The 14,938-nt window shown below is 38.9% G+C and overlaps 1 long non-coding RNA gene across 2 annotated transcripts; it reads right to left on the bottom strand.

Moving 5' to 3' along the window:
* Window positions 1–399: 399 nt before the first annotated feature.
* Window positions 400–2,317, bottom strand: LOC132974984 (uncharacterized). 2 transcript variants are annotated; one of them, XR_009673181.1, is made up of 3 exons: window positions 2,260–2,317; window positions 1,406–1,598; window positions 400–501 (listed from the first exon to the last, which is right to left on the bottom strand). It is a non-coding gene; the product is annotated as an uncharacterized LOC132974984 (long non-coding RNA). The 2 variants fall into 2 exon arrangements; XR_009673180.1 differs by lacking the exon at window positions 2,260–2,317 and adding an exon at window positions 1,698–1,798.
* Between the last annotated feature and the right edge of the window lie 12,621 nt (window positions 2,318–14,938).

Here is a 14,938-nt window from a genome sequence, read left to right on the forward strand (position 1 = left end):
GAGTGCTAACTGAACACTAATGAAGCAAATTTATTACGTGTCCTGCAGGTTTTTGTAGTGCTTATCTATGGTGTTCTTCGTTGGACATGTTCAATCGTGTTTCAGCCAGAAACAAAACATTGCAGAGGATACAAACCCTATATGCAAAAATATGTAATGCAGACACCAGGGCCTAGATGTCTGGAAGTATTCTGATCTGTTTCAGGCATCCCTTTTAGACATTCTCTTCTTCTTCTACTTTATGAACATTTATCTTTTATCTAAACTTCCTGTCGACCGTGGTGTCTGCATGGGAGTCCTTACTTTACTATCCCTGTAGTTAACACATCAGAACACGTCTATTTCCATTCACCACATGTTTTTGTCTTAATGGTACAAATGGCACTCGCCTGTTATCTCTCCTTGTCTTTTTTAACATATGCCCGTCAGTTGTCTTCTGATAAGTGAAAAAAGGGTCGTATCAAACCCCCTCCTATATGCTGATGGCTGGCACTGCACACACTGTGGAGATGTCGTTATTCAGATCATTTTGTCTTATCAGAACAGGCCTTAGAATGAAACAGAGACAGCAGCTCTGTCATGCAGGTGAACCAAGGATTGCTTTAGATCTCATTCAAATGGAAGACTGGCTATGACTGTGAAGTAATCTGTATCTACAGGGATGCCTCAACTTTTTTTATTTAAAAAAACCCAACATCATGAATAAAACTGACTTTGAGTCAGAGACTCATGAATATATTCAGCTGTATGAGTATATTGTGCTTATTTCCGTGTGGTGTCTGTGTGTGAGAGTGAGACCTCTTGTGCTCATTTTTTCCTGTTTTTGGTTTTGTTAAAAAGTTAGGTTTAGAGATTGTCTTTTCTGCAAGTTACTTCCGGGGAAGTAACTTGTTACTGGTATTTTTATGTTATAAACCTTCCCCCCTAGACGGGTGTGTAACAATCACTATGCATACTTAAGTGTGAGGGAAAAAAAAGTACTTTTTACATCTCCCTGTCTCGTTTGAAACAGCTGAGATAAGAACAATCATTGCTTTCGAAAATAGTTAAAAAAGACAATGGAATAAAAGGTAGAAAATTAGAACTGTAGATTCTTTCATATATAGCCTTCACTGATATTTTCAAAATAATAGTGTATCAAAAGAAAATGTGAACCTTACTTCAGTTTAGGAGCTTAAAAGCGAGTTACAGTGAAGTGTTTAATTCTCCAGCACAGAACTAATAGCTAATTTTTTCATGGCTGCATTGTGAAGATGTTTTCAAATAAAACTCCCCTAAGCAGTCTTAGATTTGGACTATTTCAATGACTCGTTGTGTGGTTTACGTCACTAGCTAGTGAAAGATGTCTGGGCTGCAGCTTTTCCAGTGAGTGAAATTCCAATATTTTTGCATTTGGTAGATATACTTTGCTTGCCAAACATGGCTTGTTGGTTCATTCGGTGTCCGGAATGTTTTTCATCAGTCCACCATTGCATAGGAGTCAGGATTGTTGTTGGCTTTCCCCGGAGAGATTGTAGCGGATGGGTGTAACAAGATAAACGCTACTTTAATTCAGTGGCTCCAAACTTTTTTTTCCTTGGAGCCTTCTCTACTTGTGTCTATAAAAAAAGAAGCCGAGCCTCCAGCATGAAAAAGTGATACATATCTATCAAAGATCAATTTGAAATACTGGCATTACAGCCTGAAGTTTGGCTTACTAAGTCTCTTGATATTTTTGTAAACCTGTGCAAATCCAACTGATAACTTCAGAGCAGAAAAAAAACTTGCACCCCACCTGTGATCTTGATAAAATAGATTTCTGAGAGTGAGCAGAGAGAAGTAGGTAGGGATGGGATGAATACAAATTCACTGTAAGAGAGATGATGTTTCGTGGTAATCTTAATGTGTTCAAAATTTTCTTATAGATGGAGAGTGAGTTGGACATCAGTGTGACATTTCTCAGACAAGGAGATTGTCTAATGAACCCTGTGCATGAATAGAATTAAAATATTCAAACAATTCATCCAAACTATGTGTTAATGTGATACATCAAGAGGAATGATGATGATAGTTTTTCTGAAGCAGTCAGTTTGGGATAAAATCAACCATACATATTTGTATTTATTTGACTTTGGAGACAAGGATAAGAGTTTGGTTATATGAATACAGGTGGTGGGTTCATTTTGCCATGTTCGTCAAAAAAAGAGGAGGGGAGGAACCACGTGCAGGTAACCAAAACATTTAAAGGAACAAAAAGGCCAAAGTCATGATCAAACTTACTTCTTTAGAGTCCAAAAAATGTGCAAACTGAAAAAAATCCATAAAATGCAAAACAGAAGGATCCAGAAGGAAACAGCCAAGGTAGGAAGACATATGAATTGAAAACAAGAGGTGAAGGAGCACTGAGACTAAATCCACACAGGGGTAATCAGACACAGGTGACACTAACGACACAGGTGAAGACAATCAGGGCAATCAAAGTGGCGGGAAACCAGACAAAGAGAGGAAGTAAGACAGGATAAGATCAATGGGAACGAGAACTACAAAATAAAACAATTACATTTATTTTTTTAAACACTGAAATTAACAAAATACAAAACTAAACACTGAATTTCAGTTCTGTCATTCAAATCAACGTTAAGGTTTTTTTTACTTGTTTTAGTACAGTTTTTTTTGATCTAACTTACTTTCAAGATTTACAAAACTCAGTCATCAAGATATCAAGATCGGTACATTATTATATCAATAACATCCACAGGGAATAATTCAAATGCTGCACTGTATTATGAAGTAATACAATCAAAATCAGGTTCATTTAAAATAGAGGAAAAGCATCAAATTCATAAAATCCCCAAAATGGACAGGAGATGAATGTATCGGTTCCTATAATTGAGATGAATCCATGCATCGATCTGATGCCCATGCGACATGGATAGCTAAAATCAAACCCAGAGTGTTGTCACTTAGCTGAGACAGAAAAGACCTTCGAAGCAACCAAATCTACAAAAATACAGAAACATCTCAGGCCCCACTCGTCCTTGTTCTGCTTCCTCTCTCTTTTGCGGACTTTTAAACACAACATGATTTTTCATTGAAGGATGTTTCTTCACTGGTTACTCTTCGCAGACAGCTGTAATTATAAATAGACACAAGCCACTGTGTGCACAGGTGCATTTTTACATTTGAGATAGTCATAGTTTTACCTGAGATGTTAGACATTAAAACAGCATAGTGTACAGTTTTGAACCTTTTGAAATGAGTTATTTTATATTTAATTCTGAAAAGGTATTCATAGTGTTGAATGTCATGATCTGTGCTCCTTTTAAAGGTTTGAATTATGTAGTCTATAATATAGGTTGAATTTATGTCACTTTTAGTGCAACAAAATGGTTTCATTTCTAAGAGAAAAAATCTTCCTTTTGTCATAAAATCCCATAGTTTTGTATAATGTGGGAGACCTGAGGACCTGAATAATCTGAAAAAGACTGTTCTTCCTACATTGCTTACAGAGATATTTTAGATAATGGATAATTTATTTGACCTTGATAGCAATTCAACTGGCGTTTTTTTTTTTTTAAGCTTCAGCTCACTTTTTCAGAGTTAAAAACATAATGACACCTCCATCTTATCGTTCCACATGAAAAATCCACTGTATGAGTCGAGAAAATTCATTTCAAATCGCTAAGCTTTGAACCTCCCTTTGGAAATACTTCCTAAATTTACAGAAGGGCCACTGAACAAAAAAGTTCAAAAGGCATTGGCTGCCTCTGCACACTCCAAATACATTACTTTAAGATATGGTATGCATAATAAATATAGAAAGGAATCCATGCATTTAAATTAGTTCAGGGCCATCTGTGCTGTGCTGCGCTGAGCTGCTCTGTGCATTCACTGTGGGTTACTGTGAGACTTCTCTCACAGACCTCAAATGATGGCAATTAAACTTTAAAAGATGATTTAAGTAAATATGCATATTAATTCTACTTTATTGTTCTCATAACATCAGAAACAATCAAAAAGCTGATGGATTCTGCATGAGGCACAAAAGGCGCAACCTCCTTTGTTATGGACCCTGGACAGTCTGTATTAATATCTGTGAGCTTCACTGTCAGTCATACTTATGCATAAGATTTATTATAACTCCAACTTTCTGTCATCGTTGCTTCACTTTGGCATGTGTGGGTCCTAGCAGTCTCTGTCCACATCTCTTATCATAAGTCACCCTATTGTGTTTTAGCACACTAAGTCCCTTATGTTTTTGTTCGGTCTTATTTTTTTGCGTTCATGTTGTATTGCGTTTCTGAATTGAGAGATGTGTGCTTCTGCATGTGTCGGCACGTATTAGAGAGAACAGGCATCGGAGAGCATGGAAACTAAAAGAAACAGAAACAAAAGCTCTCCGTCTCTCAGCACTCCCTCTATTCGATTCAAAACTCATGTTGAATGTATCCGAAAATTCACTGATATTTAACTGTGTATTAGGTGCCTGTCTGTGTGGAACAAGCTCAGTAGTAATGTGTTGTGGACTCCCTGATGTATGGCCATCTTTCTAATTTCTTTCTAATTTGCCTCTAAATATTAGGAAGATTCTGCACCGCATAAACCAGGTGCAGTTGTTTTTTCAATCAATCAATCTTTATTTGTAGAGCACCAATTCATAACAAATGTTATCTCAAGACACTTTACAAAAAGCAGCTCAAAAACCTTACTCTTTGTTATTTAATATTACAAAAGAGCAGCTCAAAGACCTTTACTCATAGTTAGGTCAAGTTAGCTATGTGTCAGCTTTGCGCCTGACCACACCACGTTTTTAAAACAAACACACCCCAGGGCGCTAATGGGGGTGCAAGTTAATTTGCTATTTATTTAAACAACAGAAGAGCTTGGTTAAAGAAAGCAGCTAACAAACATTTCCATGTCAAGTCATATTGTTTGAAAGGCACTTGTTCATAAATATCACAGAATACAGAGAAGGTCAACGTTAATATTGGTGGTCTAGAGGTCTCTCAACCAGAGTTTCGGGGTTAGGGTTTCTATCCCCAGCTTCTTGGGTAAGACACTCAACCCCAAGTAGCTCCTGCTGCTGCGTCAGCGGCGTGTGAATGTGTATGAATGGGATTATTTAATACTTATGGACACTTTACTTAGCAGCCTCTGCCATCAGTGTGAATGTGGTGGAATCGCTTTGAGTAGTCAGAATAGAAAAGCGCTATACAAGCTCAAGTCCATTTACCATTTAAGATTATGTTTATGCTCTAGGAATAGTCATGAAATGTCATGGTCAAACATGTTGTTCGGCTGTCAGACATTTTAAAAAATAATTCTGTTATTCATCAATTATTCCCAGCTATGTTTCCCAGGCTTGTTTTTCCTCAGACACAAAGCCTCTGGGCCTGAGGTTTTTGTTATTTAGTCAGAATCCGCTTAGTGACATGAATAAGGATGAAAATCTGTCTAGTACAGTGCTTTGTGTCATATCCTCGAGCTGAGCTGTCATCCTCAAGTTGAGCCCTCTCCTAAAGCACAACAATTTTGTTTAAAAAAAAAAAAAAAAAAAAATTCATGCAATTTACAGCTGAAACGAAGCGATATGGACATTGAGTGTAATGTATATTCATAGCAGCAGTATATTTTTAAATTTGATGTGATTTTTCAGCCTTCAGAAAGTTTTCTTTCCCGGTCCTCATGTGATCACCGTGAAGTTTTTCTTTCTGCAGACCCCAGAGGATTGCAGGAATGCAGATAGGTGGTTTCCCTACATGCCTGCTGAATATTTGGTCAAGAGGGTATGTGTGGGCAGGCTGCAAAATGAACTTCTGTCTCCTTTTCACAGACAGTTCATCTCATGTGAGCCATTCAGGGAGCCTATTTAGCAGCTTCTTTGATAACTCTTTTTTTCCCCCTAAATTGTTCCTCTGTGTCACTCTGATAGAAAGTATGTCTGTTTAAGCACCACGAAAGACTTTAATTGGGGTGAAATATGAAGGAAAAACATCAGAAACATCACAGGTTTTCAAATGGGACTAGTTTAACCTAGAATAACTTGTCCTTTTGATGTTCAGTGCTGAATTATTGGCATGCCCAGTAACAACACATACATACAAACCTTTGCCTTTGCCTGGTGACTCATTGCAGAGATTGGTGTTTTGAATGACAAATCATGACCGTGGCACATATCTCATCACTACCTGCACACTAAGGGCCTGATTTACTAAAGCTTAGCTTGTGATAAAACGTGTATAAACTTGATATCAGCTCTCAACAAATGTGCAAAATGATCTGCTACCGGCGTGCACTGAGGATTGCGTCTTTCAAATGTGCAAGACAAACACATTATCCATTTAGTGTGTTTGCCTCAATGAATGTGCAATATGGAGCGTTTCGGGGGCAGCAGTAACTCAGTCTGTAGGGACTTGGATTGGGAACCGTAGGGTTGCCGGTGCGGACCAAAAATAAGGAAGTTGTACTGGTAGCTGGAGAGGTGCCAGGGCACTTCCCGAGTACTGCCGACAAGTAGAACAACAACGTTCGGACACTGAAAACATTCTACGAGAGTGTGCAAAATACTGGGAGAAGAGACTGCCAATAAGTTCATTCAGTTCAAGCATTGCGTTTTGTGTTTATGTTATTGCATGTTTAGAATGAAAGCAAAATAAATGGCATGAATATATTTTTTATTTCCATTCAACAATCTTTAATGAAGAATAACACCATGAATAACTTACATTTTTTTGTGACCTATTTGTAGCCAAACAAACATTTACAGCCACTGTAGCCTAAGTGAAATTAAAGTTGACATTTATGTCTTCCTTTTTCCCTCATTTTTAACTGGAGATTCCCTCTGCCCTAGCTTGTCTCCTTCCTCATGGCTGCTCTGCTGTGGTACTGCATGAATTGGGAGACCTCACCACTGCTTGTACCCCATATTCGATCCCTCTTGCCAGAACATTTATGGCCATTGTCAGGCCAGATACAGAGCTGACCAGCTGCCTGGTGTGCCCAACAATGGCCCAAGTGCAGCACCTGATCGCCGTTACAGTTGACACAGCGCACACCTACTAACTGCGCAATGTATGACGATCCATCTTCAAAAGATGGAGGAAATAGAAGAGAAGCCCTGTTTTATGCCGAGGTTTTATTATAAGCCACTTTCTTTTGTTCTTTGCCTTGTATCTTGCCACCTTCTCTTAATTTCACCTGTCGTTCTACTTGTTGTACTAACAGCACTGATGTTCTCACTTATACTCTCCAACATGGTGTTTCTTTATGTAATATTCAGATTTCTTTGCTTCAAGTCAAAAACATGTTTATTTGCCTCTTCCACTAATACCCCTAATTAAATGGGACTTAGTTTAATTTTTCCCTCCAAACTCATCATGACGTAAACCAGTAAAACACGAAAAAAACCTATATGTTACCACCTCAACAATCTTTGCTCCTGTCATCATTCATTCATGCAACTTTTCTTAGTTGATCACCCGCAAAGCGCACACCGACCAAACGTCCAATTTGTTGGAGTGAGCAAGCAATTTAGTATTCTCTACTTGAGATCTTAGTAAATAAGGCCCTAAGAAGGATCCTCAGAGGCTGAGGAATAAGGCCAATGCGGGGGTGATAAAAAACTGCAGTTCCATGCGTGATCACTAGAGGCTGGCTTCAAAATTGTTAGGTCTCATATCATGTTTTCATGTTTTCGCAAATTAGATGGTACCTGTGTCTGTGCTCACGAACGTGTTTTGTTTAGTATTCATCACAGCTTGGTTTATTTGAGGCAACCTGGGAGTATTGTTGGCTTTCCCCGCAGAGAAGACAGAGTGAATAGGAGGCTGGGAGACGGGCGGGCAGACTGGAGAACGCAAAGTCCCCTTCTTACAAGCTCTCTTAGCTTCTTAAATCAGATAAATAAACTAAACTTGTACACTAGCACCACAAATAAAATCTTTTTCTGTGGGAAAACATTGTAGCTAACTTGCTCAGTTGATAGTCGGAGTGTTAAACGTTTGATAACCCCTCCTCCCCAGCTCAACTTCAAAAATGCAGGTGACAATATAAACTTTCAGAATGGCTATATTCTATATTCATGAAGTCCATGCTGCACAAATATAACTGTCATTAAAATTTTACTCACGTTGGAACCTTAAATTTGTTTGACTTCAGCCTGACTTATGTGGTACAGAATTGCTTCTTGCCCTTTGTCCAGTGAGAGTCCAAATTGATTGAAGTTTATCCTTTAGCCTGTGGAAGCTGCACTTGATGAAAAGCTGAACACTTTTGGACATTAACAGAACAGCAGCTTATGTCAGGTTGCAGAAGTCATTTTGCCAGGAGCAGGCTGCAACAGTTGATGCAGACAATTTATGTCCTCAGCCCCTTCTTTAATCTTTAGTGAACTTTACGGCATGAATGTACCCGCTGACTGATTGCTTGTTGTTAAATTGCTTATTTTCGATGAAAAGGTATGACACAGCCTTTTCTTCAGCTTCTACTTTGGAAAATGTGACATGTCAGAAACTTTGCTGGTTTTGCCTCGCCGTTGGACTGCAAGCTGCTATGAGCAACGTTTAAAAAAAAGATCAAGTTTTCAGTGGGCGCACTTGCTCTTGGTCGACCAGTCTAATGCTAACACAGAATATTTATCACTGTACAAGTTTTGAAGGAGAAATACAGAGCTATTGGACCATTGTATCCTGCAATCAGCATGCATAAAATTGGCTTTCTGAAAGAAAGACACTTTTCTTTCTAAAATAATTGTGCATTCCCACAAAACACAACTGGAATAAAAGGCAATTGTCTAGTTTGATTGGTTGTTGATGAAAGTCAGCATGCCTTTTAAAAGTTATTTTTCTTAAAACGTATTTTCTGATTCACACTTACCTCTCACAAAGCAACACATTTATATTTGAAACTTAAAGAAGAATAAAAAAATCTCACTTCAGGACAACAAACTTTTTCACCTTTTCTGTTCCATCAATTTCAGATTTGTTTTACCGCCTTAGTTCTTTTATTTGTCAATTGATCTTTTCTACCTCTGTTCATTACAAACTGTGCTTCACTGTAGATGATAGGGATTGGTTGAAAAAAGGGTATTTAAGAAGGAGCCATTATTCTCCTTTGCAAAAGTTTTGGTCTGAATAGATGTAAAGGTAGATTTATTTTTAAATGGAGTCACTGGTAATTATGCTTAACTAAATGTCTTTTGTAGTTTAAGTCCTCTGATTTACATTTACATTATTTTATGGATTGGTAGCCTTATTTTGCCTCCCACTTCGAAACTTCAAAGACATAAAAACAAGAGAGATGAGGTAATTACCGTTCCAGTCTGAGGGGCTTTATTAACGAAACAAAATGACTGCAGCCACTCATAGCATCATGATTTGCGCATCACTTGCCACACCACAATACCCTGTTTCAAGGTCCTGTTCACAAAGAACATTTTTGCCAATGAAATTCAGGCCCCAAAACATGTTCAAATTGCCCTTGTTTTGCATCTGACAGATGAGAAGAGCTGTGAGCACCTCCACTCTCTGCTAAAAGAGCTGAGCCCTCATGCTGACTGAGTTCAATTTCATCCCCTTGATAGATGATAAGCTGGAGGGAAGGGGTAGCTCTTACACTTTAGCTCTTTCAAAGTCCAGTCTTAACAAATGTGACATTAGTTGCTGTACTGCAGTGGTTCCAAAAGTGGGGTTCAGGACCCTTTGTGGGGTCGTGAGACACTGAGAGGGGGGGAGTCATGAAGTGCCTTTGAAAAACACAAATTTGAAATAAATGTAAATATCTTTAATGCTCATTTGTAGAGAAAGAGGTTTTCAGGTTAATACATAATGACCAAAATAAGTTTGAAATCTCTACAAACAACACTGGATCTCTACCTTCCTTTCCTGCCACTTACAGTACTGTAGGTATGTATTTCCTCCTTTGTGGGAGTTTTGGGAAATAGCCTTGTTTGTTTGTTTGATTTATACAACTGTTCAGATTAAGCAGCCAAAACACTGTGCTATTCTTTTGTGTTCTTCTTTTGAATCCTTTGTTATTCAAACCAGAATAGATTTTTTGGGGGGGAAAACATTTTCAGAATGTAAGTTTTAAGAAGAAAGTTTAAAACGAATAAAGCCTCATGTCTTATCAGAGAGGGATCCAAGCATTGTCTGAAAAAAGGCTTGAAGTGTTTTTCACCGGAGTCAGTGTTTGTGGGGGTTCAAAGATATTTGAAAAAAAAAATCTAGTGGAATTGGAAGGACTTTAACCTTCACAGTCGTTCTTAAGCTCTATACACCCTCACTAGCTTAAAGTTAACCTTCTACTAGAATAACATCCCCCGAATTGCCAACCAAATGGTCCACAGATGTTGGAGTCATTAATCTTGTTCAGATTTGTTGATTTACTTCAATGATACATTTGAGAACCAAATTCTTTACTCATTCCATTTCAGCACAAAGTATCATTTTCACAACATGTACTCACTTTGTGCTGGCAGTGCAACATTTGGAAGTGGGGGTTGTTTTCTTGAACTTATGTGGCAGCACTGTTAACTATCTGTAATGAGGAAAAAATCGACTTCATTTCACCTAATCCCGGATGGTGCAGCTGCAGGGAAAATGTTATCAGAGGGCTGAACCGCTGAGCCAACAGGCTGCCACCGTCTCTTTATTGACAATCCAGCCACCTGCTTCTGCGATCATTTTTAAATCCCACTTCTCTTTCAGACAATGAATTCCTCCTGAGCACATCAGGGTCAAATGAGTGGATGTACGGATGACTTGAAAGGCCTTTTTTTCCGCTCGTCATCTCTGCTGCCTCTTCCACCAGCTCAATCTGTAAGGTCAGGTCAACGATCAAGTAAGTGCTGTTGTTCTGCGGACCCACGTTTACAGTAAAAGCATGCAATAACATAAACAAAACAGCAACAAAAACACAGTAAAACATTATCTTTCACCACAGGAAGATTGTTTTAAAAAAATAGGCTATAGGAGTGGTGTTCCAGTTTATCAAATTCTCTCTCATTAGACAAAACACATGAGCCGTTATAAGTGTTTTAAACAGTTAAGACGGACAAAAACCTTCGCTCAGAACTCAGTTTGAACTGCTTTAAAATAATATAAGCAGACCAAAAGTGAACTCTGCTTTTTATAGTCAGTTGCAGTAGATCTGGAGTTTCCCTCTGTATCAAACACATTTCCTCAGATTGAGTTTCACTGATGAGTGGTCACTTTCAGATGTTTAATATAGCATTTTGCATTTAAAATCATGTTTTTCACCAATATGCGCATGAAGTCTGCAACAACACAAATTTTCTCGTATAACCTACATTTATGTCAAGAACCTTACATTTTCATATAATCAACATCTATGTCAAGTAGTCATAATCATATGATCATATCTAATCTAATTATCATATCTCAGTAAACTGTATCTTAATAAACTGAAACTGCCCCCCCCCCCCCCCCCCCCCCCAGGACAAGAGCGTGCCGTAGCCGAGTCTGTCGTTCTGCAAGAGTCAGGCGTTCTCCACAGTTGACTCTTTGAGTGCCAGGTACTCTGAGGGCAAAGACAGAGTTTGAATGTCCATAGCAGTTCATTTTATGCGGAGAAAGAGTGGTTTAAGTGCATGAATTCAAAGTTGGCATTAACGATGCTTAACGATTTTTACAGGAGATGCAACATCAGCGAATCTTTTGTGAGGAGAAGGGGGAGGATACCAACAGAAAAGCCTTGCCTCCTTGACATTTACAGTAAAAGCAACATCAGCAAAAACTTTTGTTAGGATTTAAGGGCGGATACCAACAGAAACGTGACTCCCTAAAAGTTACCAATAAAGATTAAGTTGAACAGATCAGATGGTGAAGAAGCTTGTCCCCACGCCCTTACAAAGCAATATATATTGTGCTATAAGTCACTACAGTGTTATGACATGAGCTTTATTTAAATACACTTTAACCTCAGGACAAGTCTTAGCATTAGAAGTTAAACAAGTTGCTATGGAAACCTTATCATTTGTCGCCAGAAACATATGACTTCCAATAGAAAGTTTGACAGGGAACTTTAATAAAGGCATGAGAGAAAGAGAAAAGAAGCTGCTGGAATCTGTAGTCATTTGAAATCACCGATTAAATCAAGTGAAAACACATTTTTTGTTTAATCATAGAGTATTTCTTGGATCTGCTGTTTAATGCATAGTCCTATTACTTAAAAAAGGGTGGCTAAATATGCTCACCTCTTTTCTAAAGTCTTTAAACTGCTTGTTTTGTCTGTCCAACTATCACATACTGTAAATATCAACTATTGAAAATCATTTGTTTAATGTATTGTCTAAATATTGATCAAATTGTGCATTAATGAATTGTTTAATAAAACCTAAGCGCATCTTATTGAGGAGGAGGGTAAACAATGCACAACACAAGTAACAGTCAATGATATTCAAAATGATAAAAATTCTAAGAATCACTCAAGTACAGTGGCTTTCAAAAATAAAAGGTGAAATAAATAATGACAACAAGAAGAAGACAAGGAATGATGATCTTATTCCTGTGTGTTTCTGAGGAACATGGAGACAGGTGGCTTGTAATCACAGACACAGACTCTGCAGCTCCTGAGGCAGAGTGACAGGAGGAGGGTGATGACAAAGCACAAAGCTACAGGGGAGAGAAAGTGTGGAGTGAGCAACATGCATAAATGGGATTATAGAGCGTATAGATGGAGAGGGAGAGGAGGAGAGAGGGGCTAAGTGTGTCATGAGAAATCTCTCAGCAGTCTGTCTCTGCCTGTAGCAGGAAAAAAAGCCTCCCTGAACAGTTTATAAAATGAAACGTGTTGCTGAATTTAGTCGCTACCATTTTTTTATTTTGCTAATGTTGGCCAAAAGTCTTTCTTGGCTTAAACTGAACAGCCTTCATTAATATCCACGTGTTGTTTATTGCTGTCAGTCGATGAAAAATGTATCTAAATAAATGTGTAATAATTAATAGCATATATCTATAATATGAGAAGTCAATGACGTCTGAAAATAATTGACAAGAACGTGCAATGTAAGTTTTTGTCAAACTTTTACATTGACAGGTGTAGATTCGTAGAGTAGTGGTAGGCTACCTTGTGTGCGTGAGAGCGTGTGTATGTGTGTGTGTGTTTCTCACTAGAGGCACACAATCACTGGACAAGAATTGATGAAGATCTTTCGGATAAATAAAAATAAAACTATATGGTGGGTTGAATTATTATGATTGACATATGATGCAGAGTACAATTAACTACATTTAACAAATGTGTTGTTTTTTGTAATTAATCAAATCTAAATTAATGCATTTTTGACATCCCTATAAGTGATAAACTGTTTCTAGTGATTTATAATTTCAGTAATTATGAGAAAATGGGAAAATAAAAATGTGAATTGAATTGTGTGTCCCCTGCACATACAGTATAACTCATTGCATTGGGAACAAACCACCATAAAAAGTCATGAATGGAGAAAAGAGACCAAACCCCTCAGAGTCTACTGACTCACTTAAAGAGCCTGTTTTTACAAAGGAAAACAATGTTTGTATTGTATAGTGAATGCAAGTGCAGTTAACAGTGCACATTATGTGATATCTCCCCCCAAATTGCTGCAGATAATGTTGCTATACTGCTGTTTACTTTGCCTAGAACCCTCACACAGGCTGACATTGTGTATATAACTAAACTGTTATTATACTTCCTTTACATCTGGCTTCATATGTTGCATTCCCATCTTAGCTCTTTCCCATTTTAAAAAGCATCTTATACAACCTTCTAATCTTAGCAAGTCATCTGAACACTGCTACAGTATGCATAATGCAGCTTAATGTAAAGCCAAGCCATGCATGTTAAATATACTTTAATTTACACCTCATTATTTTTGCATGATACTTCAGTGTTATTTTTTTCCAAATTTGTTGTTGCAAGTTGGCTTTTTTCATATTCAATCACACACACAATCAGCCTTCAGCCAGAAGAAGGACAGAATCAACATAATCCCCAGAGAGAAAATAGCCGCGCATAGATGATTGAGATAGAGAAGCATCTAATTTCAACTTGAAATAAACACACACAGCCGAGAGCTGTGCTTCAGCAACAATATGCCACTGTGACGGGGTCCTCTGGCAATCCACCCGAAACTTAAAAACAGGCATAGTCGCAGACTGTAAGTGAAGTGGTTTTATTTTGGACGAGCCGATGTGACGGAGCCGCTCCGGTCTGGTCCAGACCATCTGGTCAGGCGACTGTTGTGGTCTTTCATTGAGTTGATCCAGGTCAGAGCTCTGTGGTCCGTTTCAAGATCAAACTCCCGTCCAAGTAGATAGTACCGCAGACTTTCCAATCCCCACTTAATGGCCAGGCCCTCCTTCTCCTCCGTGGAATACCTGGTCTCACGTGGCTGAAGCTTGCGGCTCAGGTACAGAATTGGATGCTCTTCTCCTGGATCTCCTTGGGCCAGAACTGCTCCAAGACCAACTGCAGAGGCATCCACCTGTACCAGGAATCGTCGGTTGAAGTCTGGACTTTTGAGAACAGGGGAAGAGCACAGGTGGGCTTTCAGGGTGCTGAAAGCTGTTTCACAGTCATCTGACCAGGTAACAGGATTTCTCTGGTCCTTGCTGGTGAGTGCCGTGATCGGTGCAGCAATCGTTGCAAATTGGGGCACAAATCTCCTGTACCAGCCAGCCAAACCCAGGAAAGACCGTACCTCCTTCTTGGTGCGAGGTCGAGGGCATTTCTGGATAGCTTCAACCTTATCCACTTGAGGTCGCACCTCTCCTCGGCCCAGTAGGTAACCCAGGTACCTTGTCTCTTGCCGTGCCCACTCACACTTTGAGGGATTGAGGGTCAGCCCAGCCTGCTGGATTTTCCCAAGAACCAGGGACAGATGTTGTAGATGATCTTCCCAGGTATGGAAGGTGCGGAAATGGGCCGCCTCTGTTTGTAACCAACGGGACACCGCGGAGCG

The sequence above is a fragment of the Labrus mixtus genome, chromosome 5 (genome assembly GCF_963584025.1).
Source record: "Labrus mixtus chromosome 5, fLabMix1.1, whole genome shotgun sequence".
NCBI classification, from domain to species: Eukaryota; Metazoa; Chordata; class Actinopteri; order Labriformes; family Labridae; genus Labrus; species Labrus mixtus.